Below are 11,640 nucleotides of genomic sequence, written 5' to 3' on the forward strand. Positions count from 1 at the left end.
AGGGACTCGAACTGAGGTTCCCTTGACCAAAACCCTTGGCCTTCCAGTGCCATGACCCATTCAGCTAACCCTTCACCATCCATTTCTTCTAAATTCGTCAGACATGCCTCCAATGGATCTTTCACAGTTAGGGTCCTATCGTCTTCTTCCAGGATTACATCCACTGCCTCCACTAGAGAGCAATTAGCACATTCACTGGGTCTCCTCATCGATTGCTGAACATTGAATATGACTTCTTCATCGTTCAATCTCATTTTTAATTCCCCAATCTCACAGTCTATTAGTGCTCTCCCAGTTGCTAAAAATGGTCTCCCTAAAATAAGGGGTATCTCCTCATCCACCTGACAATCCAGAATCACAAAGTCTGCAAGGAACACGAACTTCCCCACTTGCACCAGCACATCATCAAGAATTCCAATTGGTCTTTTCACAGTGCGATCAGCCAGCTGTAGTAGCATAGAAGTCGGTCTAGCTCTGCCGATGCCCAATTTAGTGTACACTGCCAGCGGCATCAGATTTATGCTGGCTCCCAAATCACACAACGCCTTTGCAAAGGCGTAACTTCCAATTGTGCATGGACTAGTGAAGCTACCAGGATCAGACATCTTTTGAGCCATCGGCTTCGCCACCACTGCACTGTAGGTCTGTGTCAGAGTTACGGTGGATAGATCCTGAAAATCAAACTTCCGTGACATTAGATCTTTCATCATCTTGGCATAACCGGGCATCTCCCTCAAGGCATCCATCAGAGGAATATTCAACTGAATTTGACGCAGCGTCTCCATGAACTTTTTGTATTGGTCTGCCTTCTTTTGTTTGACCAGTCTCTGAGGGAAAGGTGCAGGTATCACCCTTTGTGCATTGCTTGCTGGCTTCTCTCTGTTAGGATTTTCTGGAACAAGAGGTGCCACCTGTTCTGCAACTTGCTCGTTCTCCTTTTCTTTGCCTTTTTCCTCCTGACTCTGCTCAACCACCACTTCAGTAAGTTCTGTTGGTTCCTCTACCTCTAATTGAAATTGAGTGGCTGGTGTAGTATCCTTGTTGGCTTGTGCAATTTCCTGCTCTCTATCTAAATCTCTACCATTCCGGAGACTTACTGCCATCAGCTGATTCGGGTTTTGCTCCTTGGGGTTTATGTTTGTGTCTGCAGGTAAAGTTCCCGGAGGACGGTTGTTCAAAGCCATGGACAGCTGACCCAGTTGCGTTTCAATATTCTTTATGGATGAATCATACACTGCCAATTTTTCCTGCACTTTATTATTTGTCCCAATGAGTTGCTGAAGCATACCCCTGATTTCCACCATGTTGTTATCTTGCTGCTGAGGGGGTGGTTGATAAACTAATTGCTGCTGATTTTGCTATGGATAACCCTGTAGTTTCTGATAAGGTACTGGCACTAATTGGTTTTGAGGGTGCATACCCCCAGGCTGCTGCATATTAGGCCTATACTGCTGATTTTGCTGCGGTCTCCACTGCTGTGCTCCTTGTCTCTGACCCCCATAGTTGTTGACATAATTCATATCTTCCCGTGGCCCTTGATTTTCGCCTTCTCCGCTCCATGAGCACACATAGGACTGATTAATACACGGTGTACATAGTCCTCCATTCGTTGTATCAACGATGTGCACCTGTTTTGTGCCCATCTCATCAATCTTCTTCGTCAATATGCTCATCTGGGTCATGAGTGTGGCCATATTCTCTGCATGTGAATTGTTTGGGTCAAGAGGAACTGAATGCACTATGGGTGCCAGTGTTGTAGCTCTAGTCATCCACCCCGAATTTTGTGACATCTTGTCAAGAAGCATTTTGCACTCGGTGAATGTCTTACTCAATAATGCACCTCCAGCTGAAGCATCCACATTTGCTTTTAAATGGTCAGCTAGCCCCATGAAGAATCTCTGGCCGAGCATCTGGTCTAGAATGCCATGGTGAGGACACTTCACTAGCATTCCTTTAAATCTTTCCCAAGTTTCTTGCAAGGACTCAGTCGGCTGCTGCGTAAACTGCAATATTTCATCAATCTATCTTGCAGTCTTGTTTGGTGGATGGAACTTGTTCAGAAACTGCTTGACTATTTCCTCCCAAGTGGCAATGGAATTGATAGGGAGCGAATTTAACCAATTCTGAGCTTCCCCGGTCACAGAGAATGGAAACAGTAGCAGCTTGATAGCTTCCGGGGTCACATTTGGCAGCCTTTGGGTCACACAAATTGACAGATAATTCTTTAGGTTCTGCTGAGGGTCTTCAATGTGTGATCCGGAGAACAATCCTTTATTCTGCAGTAGATGCAGCATGTTGTTGGTTATCTGGAAGGTCTCCACTTGAATTGCGGGCACAACTATGGCAGTGGCCAAGTTATCAGCTATGGGCTGTGCCCAGTCATAAAGTGCAGCTTCGGGCACAATGGGTGCCACTACTCTTACGTTGGGGTTTGCCGGCAGATCCCCAACGTTTCCAATGTTGTTTTCTGCGTCACCCATGTTAAATTCGAGCTGGTGTGACTGATGTGATTGTTGGAACTTCTTGTTAGCACTGTTCAATGCCCTGAATGTTTTCTCAGGGTCTGAAAGTCCTTCTAGCAGTTCTCCAGTCCTCGAGGAACTTCTAGGCATACACCTGCTTTCCACAAGATTTCACACGTTAGAATTTCAATGAAAAAATTAGGTATAGAGAAAACTGACTACACTTAGAATTTTTGTACTTCTTTCAATTGTAATTGATAACACCATTAATTCCCCGGCAATGGCGCCAAAAATTGATCACGCTCAAATGAGTCTCACAAAAGACTACGCGGGCGTTGAAAATATAATCTGAGTATTTATGCCCAGAGTCAAACCACAGAGAATTAACCTATCAATTACTATTGTCAGATTTACTAAATTCACACAATCTGTTTCCCCAAACTTTTTGATTCACAATGGTTGATTTTTCTAACAACTAAAGACTGAAAGTAATCAACAGCTGAAAATTAACTAAACATGATGTGTAAACAATTGGAATAAGGTCTAAGGCAATGGTTTCCCCCGTTGGTAATTTCCTTGGTTGTATATGTCTTATAACTATGATTTAGTTGTCTCTATCAATCATGAACGCTCCAGCTATCATAAATCTTTCTCAAGTAATTATGATAATTTACTAGACGCACTCTCTCAAGCTACGCTAGTTAGATTCTCAATACAGTTCACTTAGATTGCACCCGAGGTANGGGATTCGGTATTGAATCAATCCAACATTTCGTTCGGTCACTTCAGCAGTCATAAAAAAAACCTAATTCTATTGAGTTGATTCCATCTCCTTGACTTTGTTCACATTCAGTAGCAGCTTGCTGGTGTCCTTTCAGGTCAGGAACTCCTGCAATAGGCAGCTAGCCTATTGGAAAAAGACTACTCTCATCCCTCTCCCGAGGTAGCTACTTTTTTTTTTCGTGCTTCTTAAGTCGATGTTGACCTGTATATAAGTCAGATGTTGGAAAGGGAAGCCCCCATAATATAAGCACTCTTTCAGTCAAGTAATGCCTTTAGAGCCTATAGTATAGCTGAGTAGCTAAGAGCTTCTGGTAATTTAAAAACGTAGGAATCGACTTGTTTTGCGTTAATGGGGCTTTGAGGGACGTCTTCTCTTTCCCTTATCAAGCAAGTCACACCTAATCGCCCTTGATGCCTGAGGTATTTAGCTACTCATAACAAAGGAGGAATAAACTACTAGAAGATTCATAATCAAAGATTGTAAGAAAAATAAAAGATAATAAGAATAATGATGTTTTTGGTGATCTCTCACACTTGTTTCTCTTGCCAAAGTACTCTCCAAAGTCAATCTGACCTAATGTGGCCGAATTCCTACTTTTTATAAGGCTTTTACACCAAGTTTTCCCGACTTGACACTTTCGTCCCTGTCTTTTTCGCGTTCTGCCGCGGTCCTACCGCGGTTACGCCATGACCGCAGCCAAAGAGGTTCTCTGAATCTGCAGCTCTGCTCTGTCGCGGTCCTACCGCGGTTACGTTCTAACCGCGGCAGGCCAAATTCAGCTCTGCTTTTGTCTCTTTACTTGGTGCATTTCGTGAGCATTGTTTGATTGGCCTCCTTTTCTCCGTAATTGATCCTAAACTTGCTGCATCGACTTCTTTCGTTAGATATAGCCTGCAAAGCATGAAAAGCACTAATCAGAGCATTTGGTTATCACTTTTTACCACAAAGCTATACAAAAATGTGGTTCTTTAGGGTCCAATTATAGTCTAATTCACCTATTATCAGCGCCCACCGTGGGGCTAAAGATAATAGTGATTATTTTAGTGCTAGTTTTCTAATAACACATGTTATTCTTCACACTTTTTCTTGTCAAAGATTCTTTGATTTTAGGCTAAGATATGTCTAGCTCAGCAAACGCACTCGTACATGGAAACGACGGTCTCGGATCCCATGGAGAAAACAATGCAACAGCTGCAGGGACCGGTGTGCCACCGTTAAACCCTGGGGTAGCACCAGCGCCAAACCTCGTCAATGTTGGTTCGCACATTGCTGTGAACGTCGATTTGGACACTGATGTCGAAGGAAGTGTACGTGGAGGGGATTAACTTGACGCTCAAAGGACATAGGCTCAAGGAGAAAGAGAAGTTAGTCTACAAGTGATTTTTGAGATGTTGCAAGCACAACAAGTTACTATCGCCCAGTTACAAAGTCAGCAAAAGACTCCGAGCGTGGCTGGGCCAGAAACCGCTCATCGTGTTGAGCCAACCTCGAAGAGATCAAGCAACAAAGTCTCGAGAGCTGATCCCACTGTCATGAGAATGCTCGAGGAACTCATGAAGAGGATCGAGTCAGGAGAAAAAAAGGATTGAGGGCAACAACAAAAAGGTGAAAACATACAACTCAAGGGTCGACAAAATACCGAGAGCACCTCCGATTTTCAAAGGACTGGACTCGAAGAAGTTTGTGCAAAAACCATTTCCCCAGAGCGCGGCTTCGAAGCCCATCCCGAAGATGTTTCGGATACCAGATATCCCAAAATACAATGGGACCACTGATCCCAACGAGCACATCACCACATATACTTGTGGCATAAAAGGAAATGATTTGGAAGACGATGAGATTGAGTCCGTTTTGCTAAAAACGTTTGGGGAAACTCTGCCTAAAGGTGCCATGATTTGGTACCATAACTTACCCCCAAACTCTATTGATTCGTTTGCCATGTTGGTAGACTCATTTGTAAAGGCACACGTCGGTGCCATAAAAGTCGCAACAAGGAAGTCCGATGTATTCAAAATAAAGCAAAAGGAGAACGAGATGCTGAGGGAATTTGTCTCCCGCTTCCAGTCAGAACGAATGGAGTTACCACCGGTCTCCGATGACTGGGCCGTACAAGCCTTCACTCAGGGGCTAAATGAACGAAGTTCGATAGCTCCGAAGCAGTTGAAGCAGAAATTGATCGAGTATCTCGCCGTGACTTGGGCGGATGTGCATAACAGGTACCAATCAAAATTAGGGTCGAGGATGATTAGTTGGGAGCCCCCTCGGGCTCAGTTTATCCAAGTAGGTTACTAGCAAAGGAGTCAAATGTAGACAGGGGATCATGGTCGAATAAGGAAAGATATCAGCCATACATCGAGGATCGAAGGAACATTTCAAGGCGTAACATACCTCGGAATAATCAAAGAGCAGATCGAGGTCAAAGTTCCCGGGGACTAATGAGCAAAACCGGGTTTGATAAGCACTTGGGACCGGCGGAGGCACCTCGATTATCGGAGTACAACTTCAGCGTCGATGCCTTAGGTATTGTCTCAGCCATTGACAAAATTAGTGATACTAGATGGCCCAAGCCTATACAGACCGATCCTTCTCAGAGGAACCCCAACTTGATGTGCAAGTATCATGGTACTCATGGGCATAGGACCGAGGATTGCAGGCAGCATATAGAGGAGGTAGCCCGGTTGTTCAACGAGGGGCATCTTTGTGAATTTCTCAGCGACCGGGCCAAGAACCATTTCCGAGAAAGAGATGCAAACAGGAAGAATGAACCTGAAGAACCTCAACGTGTCATTCACATGATCATCGGTGGAGTCAACGTCCCTTAGGGACCGATATTCAAACGTACCAAAGTATCCATCACAAGGAAGAAACGGACTCGGGACTACCTGCCCAAGGACACTCTCACATTCAACGAGGAAGACATCGAGGCCTTATCTCAGCCTCACAACGGTGCACTGGTAATTTCTATACTTTTAAATAAAGTTCAAGTTAAACGTGTTCTCGTGGATCCAGGTAGTTCGGCAAATATAATCAGGTCAAGGGTAGTGGAGCAGCTCAGGTTGCTCGATCAAATCATACCAGCATCTCGAGTCTTGAATAGCTTCAACATGGCAAGTGAAACAACAAAGGGAGAAATCATCCTCCCAATCAACGTGGTCGGAACCACACAAGACACCAAATTTCATGTCATCGAAGGTGACATGAGGTATAATGCTTTGCTTGGAAGGCCGTGGATCCATAGCATGAGCGGTGCCATCGACCCTTCATCAAATGATGAAGTTCCCAACAAAGGATGGTGTGAAAACAGTATATGGAGAGCAACATGCAGCTAAGGAGATGTTTGCAGTACACGACTTGGCACCAATATCGACACCATCCACATCGGAAAAGTTAAAGGACAAACAGGTGGCCAAATAGCAATCACAGCCCATACCCTCGGTTGAGCCCGAGGGACAGGTGATCGATGAACATGTGGTCGAGGACAAAGAAGAAAATTTCCTCATCCCCCGAGCCTTTGTTGCCCCCGAGGAATCTGATGCGACGAAATCCACAGTCGAAGAAATCCCTGATTTATCTCAAGGTCATCAGATCGGAGCCATCATTTCTTTTCCCTACTCAAGAATAAGAACAACTTCACATGGTCTCCGGAGTGCCAACAATCCTTGGAAGAATTAAAACGGAATCTCTCGAGCCCACCCCTGCTCCATACTCCAAAAGAGGATGAAACACTCTACTTGTATTTAGCCGTGTCCGAGGTGGCGGTAAGTGGCGTGTTGGTTTGAGAAGAGCAAGGTACGCATTTTCCTCTCTATTATGTGAGTCGCACCCTAGGAGATGCTGAAACCAAGTACCCACATTTGGAAAAGATAATAAGCGCATCTAGGAAATTAAAACCATATTTTCAACGCCATCCTTTATGTGTATTAACTACGTACCCACTTCGAAGTGTCTTGCATAAGCCCAAATTATCGGGCAGAATTGCCAAATGGGCCATCGAACTTGGAGGGTATGATATCGAATATCAGCCTCGAACGGCTATCAAGTCTCAAATTTTGGCAGACTTCGTGGACGATTTCATGCCTACCCTCGTACCCGAAGTAGAAAAGGAACTCTTGCTAAAAACGGGTACGTCATTGGGGGTATGGACCCTCTTCACAGACGGTGCCTCGAATGTGAAAGGATCCAGGCTCGGTATCGTTTTAAAACCAACTACGGTCAGTGTCATTAGGCAATCTATCAAAACTTCTAAATTGACTAACAATGAGGCCGAGTATGAGGCCATGATTGCAAGTCTCGAACTAGCCAAGGGCCTTGGAGCAGAGGTCATCGAGGCAATGTGTGACTCCTTTTTGGTGGTAAATCAAGTAAACGGGAGCTTCGAGGTTCGAGACGATCGAATGCAGAGCTACTTAGACAAACTTCAAGTGATATTGCAGCGCTTCAAAGAATGGACACTGGACCATGTACCTCGAGAACAGAATAGCGAGGCCGATGCACTTGCAAACTTGGGGTCATCGATTGAAGAAGATGATATCGTCCAGGGTCGAAGAAGTCCATGCTGAAATTAATTCAACAAGTTTAACGTTGGATTGGAGGAATAAGTACATCGACTACTTAAAGCATGGGAAGCTCCCCACGGACCCAAAAGAGTCGAGAACACTTCAAGCCAAAGCAGCTCGATTCTCACTCTATGAAAATGGAACGTTGTATAGAAGAACCTTCAATGGACCATTGGCAGTGTGCTTGGGACCCGGGACACCGATTATGTATTACGAGAATCCACGAGGGCACTTGTGGGAACTATTCCGGTGCCAACTCTATGGTTTGCAAGGTGATCAGAGTGGGGTATTATTGGGATAGCATGGAAAAGGATACCAAGGAGTTCGTTCGAAGGTGTGATAAATGCAAAAGATTTGCACCGATGATCTATCGACCTGGTGAACAACCCCATTCGGTCCTATCCCCGTGGCCATTCATGAAATGGGGGATGGACATCATCGGCCCCTACCAACAGCGCCAGGTAAAGCTAAATTTATTTTGTTTATGACTGACTACTTCTCAAAATGGGTAGAAGCGCATGACTTCAAGAAGATAAGAGAAAAAGAATTCATCGACTTCATATGGGACCACATCATATGTCGGTTCGGGATACCTATCGAAATAGTATGTGACAATGGGAAACAATTCATCAGCGGCAAAGTGACCAAATTCCTCGAGGACCATAAAATCAAAAGGATTCTATCAGCGCCTTACCACCTAAGTGCAAATGGTCAGGCCGAGTTCACAAACAAAACCATCATTCAAAACTTAAAGAAAAGGTTAGATGATGCAAAGGGGAAATGGAGAGAAGTATTGCCAGAGGTGCTATGGGCATATCGAACGACGTCAAAGTCAAGCATGGGGGAGACCCCATTTTCCTTAGCATACGGGTCCGAAGAAATAATCCCAGTCGAAGTCGGGGAACCTAGAAACAAGTTTCAGCATACCACGGAGGACTCGAACCGTAAAGCCATGAACACTTCTCTCGAGATACTAGACGAGAAACGTGAGGCCGCATTAATTCCAATGGTCGCGCAAAAACAAAGGATCGGAAGGTATTACAATAGAAGGACGAACCTTCGATATTTCGGAGTCGGGTACTTAGTCCTAAGGAAAGTCACTCTCAACACTCGAGACCCAAGCGAAGGGAAACTAGGTCCCAATTAGGAAGGACTGTACCACGTCTTCGGAGTCGTAGGGAAAGGATCCTACAAACTTAGCACAATGGAAGGCGAGCAACTACCAAACAATTGGAATATATCGTTGCTCAAACGCTATTATTGTTGAGGTATGACCTTCTCCCCCTTTTTCCATTCGTATTTAAAACTAACTCCTTGCAGATGTTTGATTGGAAACATCGAGGCACCTTTCAGCCCGAAGACCTTGGGTTTTAAAGCATGCGTTGCACTTTTTTTCCCTTAGATCAGGTTTTATCCCAAATGGGTTTTACCGGCAAGGTTTTTAACGAGGCAACGCCTATATGCTACCTAAGGAATATTCAACAAGTATTCAAGGCTTATTTTCAAACAACCTCGAACATTGGGGGGGCATCACCCTCGGAGGTCCCATTCTCGAAGAAATCAATTCATGCCAAGAAGGGCCTCGATAGGAGAATGTTGTAATTGGCCAAACGGTCAAATGAACCGTGTCCATGCAGAATAGCCAAGCCCCCAGGGGCAAAACATGTATGCATGTATCAATCATTTGAAGTAGCATTGTTATTATATCGAAACATTTTGTGCCTTAAAGAAGTCCAACATTTCCATATTTATATTCCTACAAGAAACGACTCAAGGGCCAAAAATACATTCGGATACTTGGGGTCTGTCATCGACAGTCGACACATCGAGTCATCAAACACTCGAACTTATACGACCTCAAAGAGGCACACTCGAACTTATAAGACCTCAAATAGGCACACTCAAACTTATAAGACCTCAAAGAGGCATACTCGAGCTCATAAGACCCCAAAGAGGCATGCCTTTGATATTAAGGCCAAGGCCATCACACTCGGGGACTAAAGGCTATGGCCGAAATAATATGGCTCGGAGACGTCCGACTCCCGTCATAAAACTAAAGGCGTTCAAATACTTCGAAAAGCCCGGTTAAATCAGCCTACCCTCGACAAAAGCAAATTATAAGGGGCTTCGATAAAATCTGCCCTCGAATAATGCGAAGGCTTCGATAACATCAGCCTTCGGAAAAACCTCAAGAGGTATTCGATTAACGTTGCATATCAAACTACAAACAAGGTTCGAATCAACGAAACCTTCAAAAAAATCTAACGAATATGAATACAAAAAATACATGTTAAGGCATACAAAAATTTTCACTAAGTCTTTAGCCAGAAAAAGGGAAAACTTTATAGCCATTTTAGAGGCCGAATTGGCCCTACCTAAAGAGCCTAAGGGCCATCCTAAAAGAGCCTAAGGGCCAACCTAAAGAGCCTAAAGGTCAATATTTAAAGAGCTTAAAGGCCGAAGCACACCATGCTCGAGACCTTACCCAGTGCGGACTCAAAAGTCCCGAGCTAAAACTTAGCTCGAAGATCAAACCTTAAGTGGTAACCTATTATCGATCGTTGATCAAAACACAAAACTTGAGGGTCTACTCTACCCCGAATTTGAATCAACTCTGAGAGATTATAGCATCAAAAATCAAGAAAACTTTGAAGAAAAATTGAAGGCAAATGATCAAGGAAACTCCTTTCCTTTTTTATATATATAAAAAAAATATTACACAAGAGTCCTACAAAGCAAAAAAAAACAAAAAGAAAGAAAAAATTCTACCTACACCAGAGGGGCATTCCCCCCGGACCTGTCACTCCCCCAGGACCAGCCTCTTCTCTGGGGGTAGCTTCTTCGGTAACCTCCTTCTCTTCATCATCTTCGACGTCATCATCATCGTCGGAGGAAAGGACAAATTTGGCATCAGACTCATCTACCTTAGCTTGCTTTATCTCTCGGAAAGATCGAAGCCCTTAGCATGGACCTCTTCGAGGGTCTCCCTCCGGGATCGGCATCGGGCATAGTCATTGCTTCTTTTCTCTCGGTCGGAATCCCCCCTCAACTCCATCTGAGCATCGGTAGCATCCTTCAAATATATGGCCACAGTCTTGTCGGCCTTGGCCTGTATTTCTCTGGCTTCGGCCAGACTTCCACAACTTTGGCCTTGGCCTTCGCAAGACCAGCCTCGAGTTCGGCTATTCTGCCAGCGTGAACCAAGTCGCTACCTTGAGCATTCCGAATTTGAACCTCGAGGGCCGATACCTTTGCCAGTGCATCATTTTTAGCCACAACGAGAGTGTCCACCTTCTCCTTCCATTCATTGCACTCGGCTCGAACTTGATCTACCTCGCCCCGTAGCTGCCCAATCATATCTAGCTTTTGCTGCAGCTGAGACATTGAAGTATTAGCCTCCGAAGACGGGAGAGGTGGCCCGTATTTTTTCAGAACAGAGGTTACCTGCTTTTCTAACTCACTCTCATATTCACGAGATTTGGTCAACTCCGATCAAAGATGCTTCAGTTCTTCCTCCTTTTTGTCAAGGAGAAGCCTAAGGGTTTTCTCCTTATTCAAAGCTCTACGCAACACGGGTTCACAATGACGCAATTCGGTCTTTAATTTGTCGAAGGCCTACAGAAAGGAAAGCAATGATCGATTAGACAAAAGAAGAAAAGTATGGCATTGGAGAAATTGCAGTACCACTAAAAACTTACAATTAAGCAAAGACATTGAGCCTCCTTGAAGATTGAGCTCGCATCCGCTGGGTCGGCCTCATCGACCCCAGCAAAGCAACCCTGGAAGATGTCGTTTTAACTCGGGACTCCGCCTAGCTCGGACATCTTCAAGTTCTGAG

Source organism: Nicotiana attenuata, unplaced genomic scaffold (assembly GCF_001879085.1).
Source record: "Nicotiana attenuata strain UT unplaced genomic scaffold, NIATTr2, whole genome shotgun sequence".
Classification (NCBI taxonomy): domain Eukaryota; kingdom Viridiplantae; phylum Streptophyta; class Magnoliopsida; order Solanales; family Solanaceae; genus Nicotiana; species Nicotiana attenuata.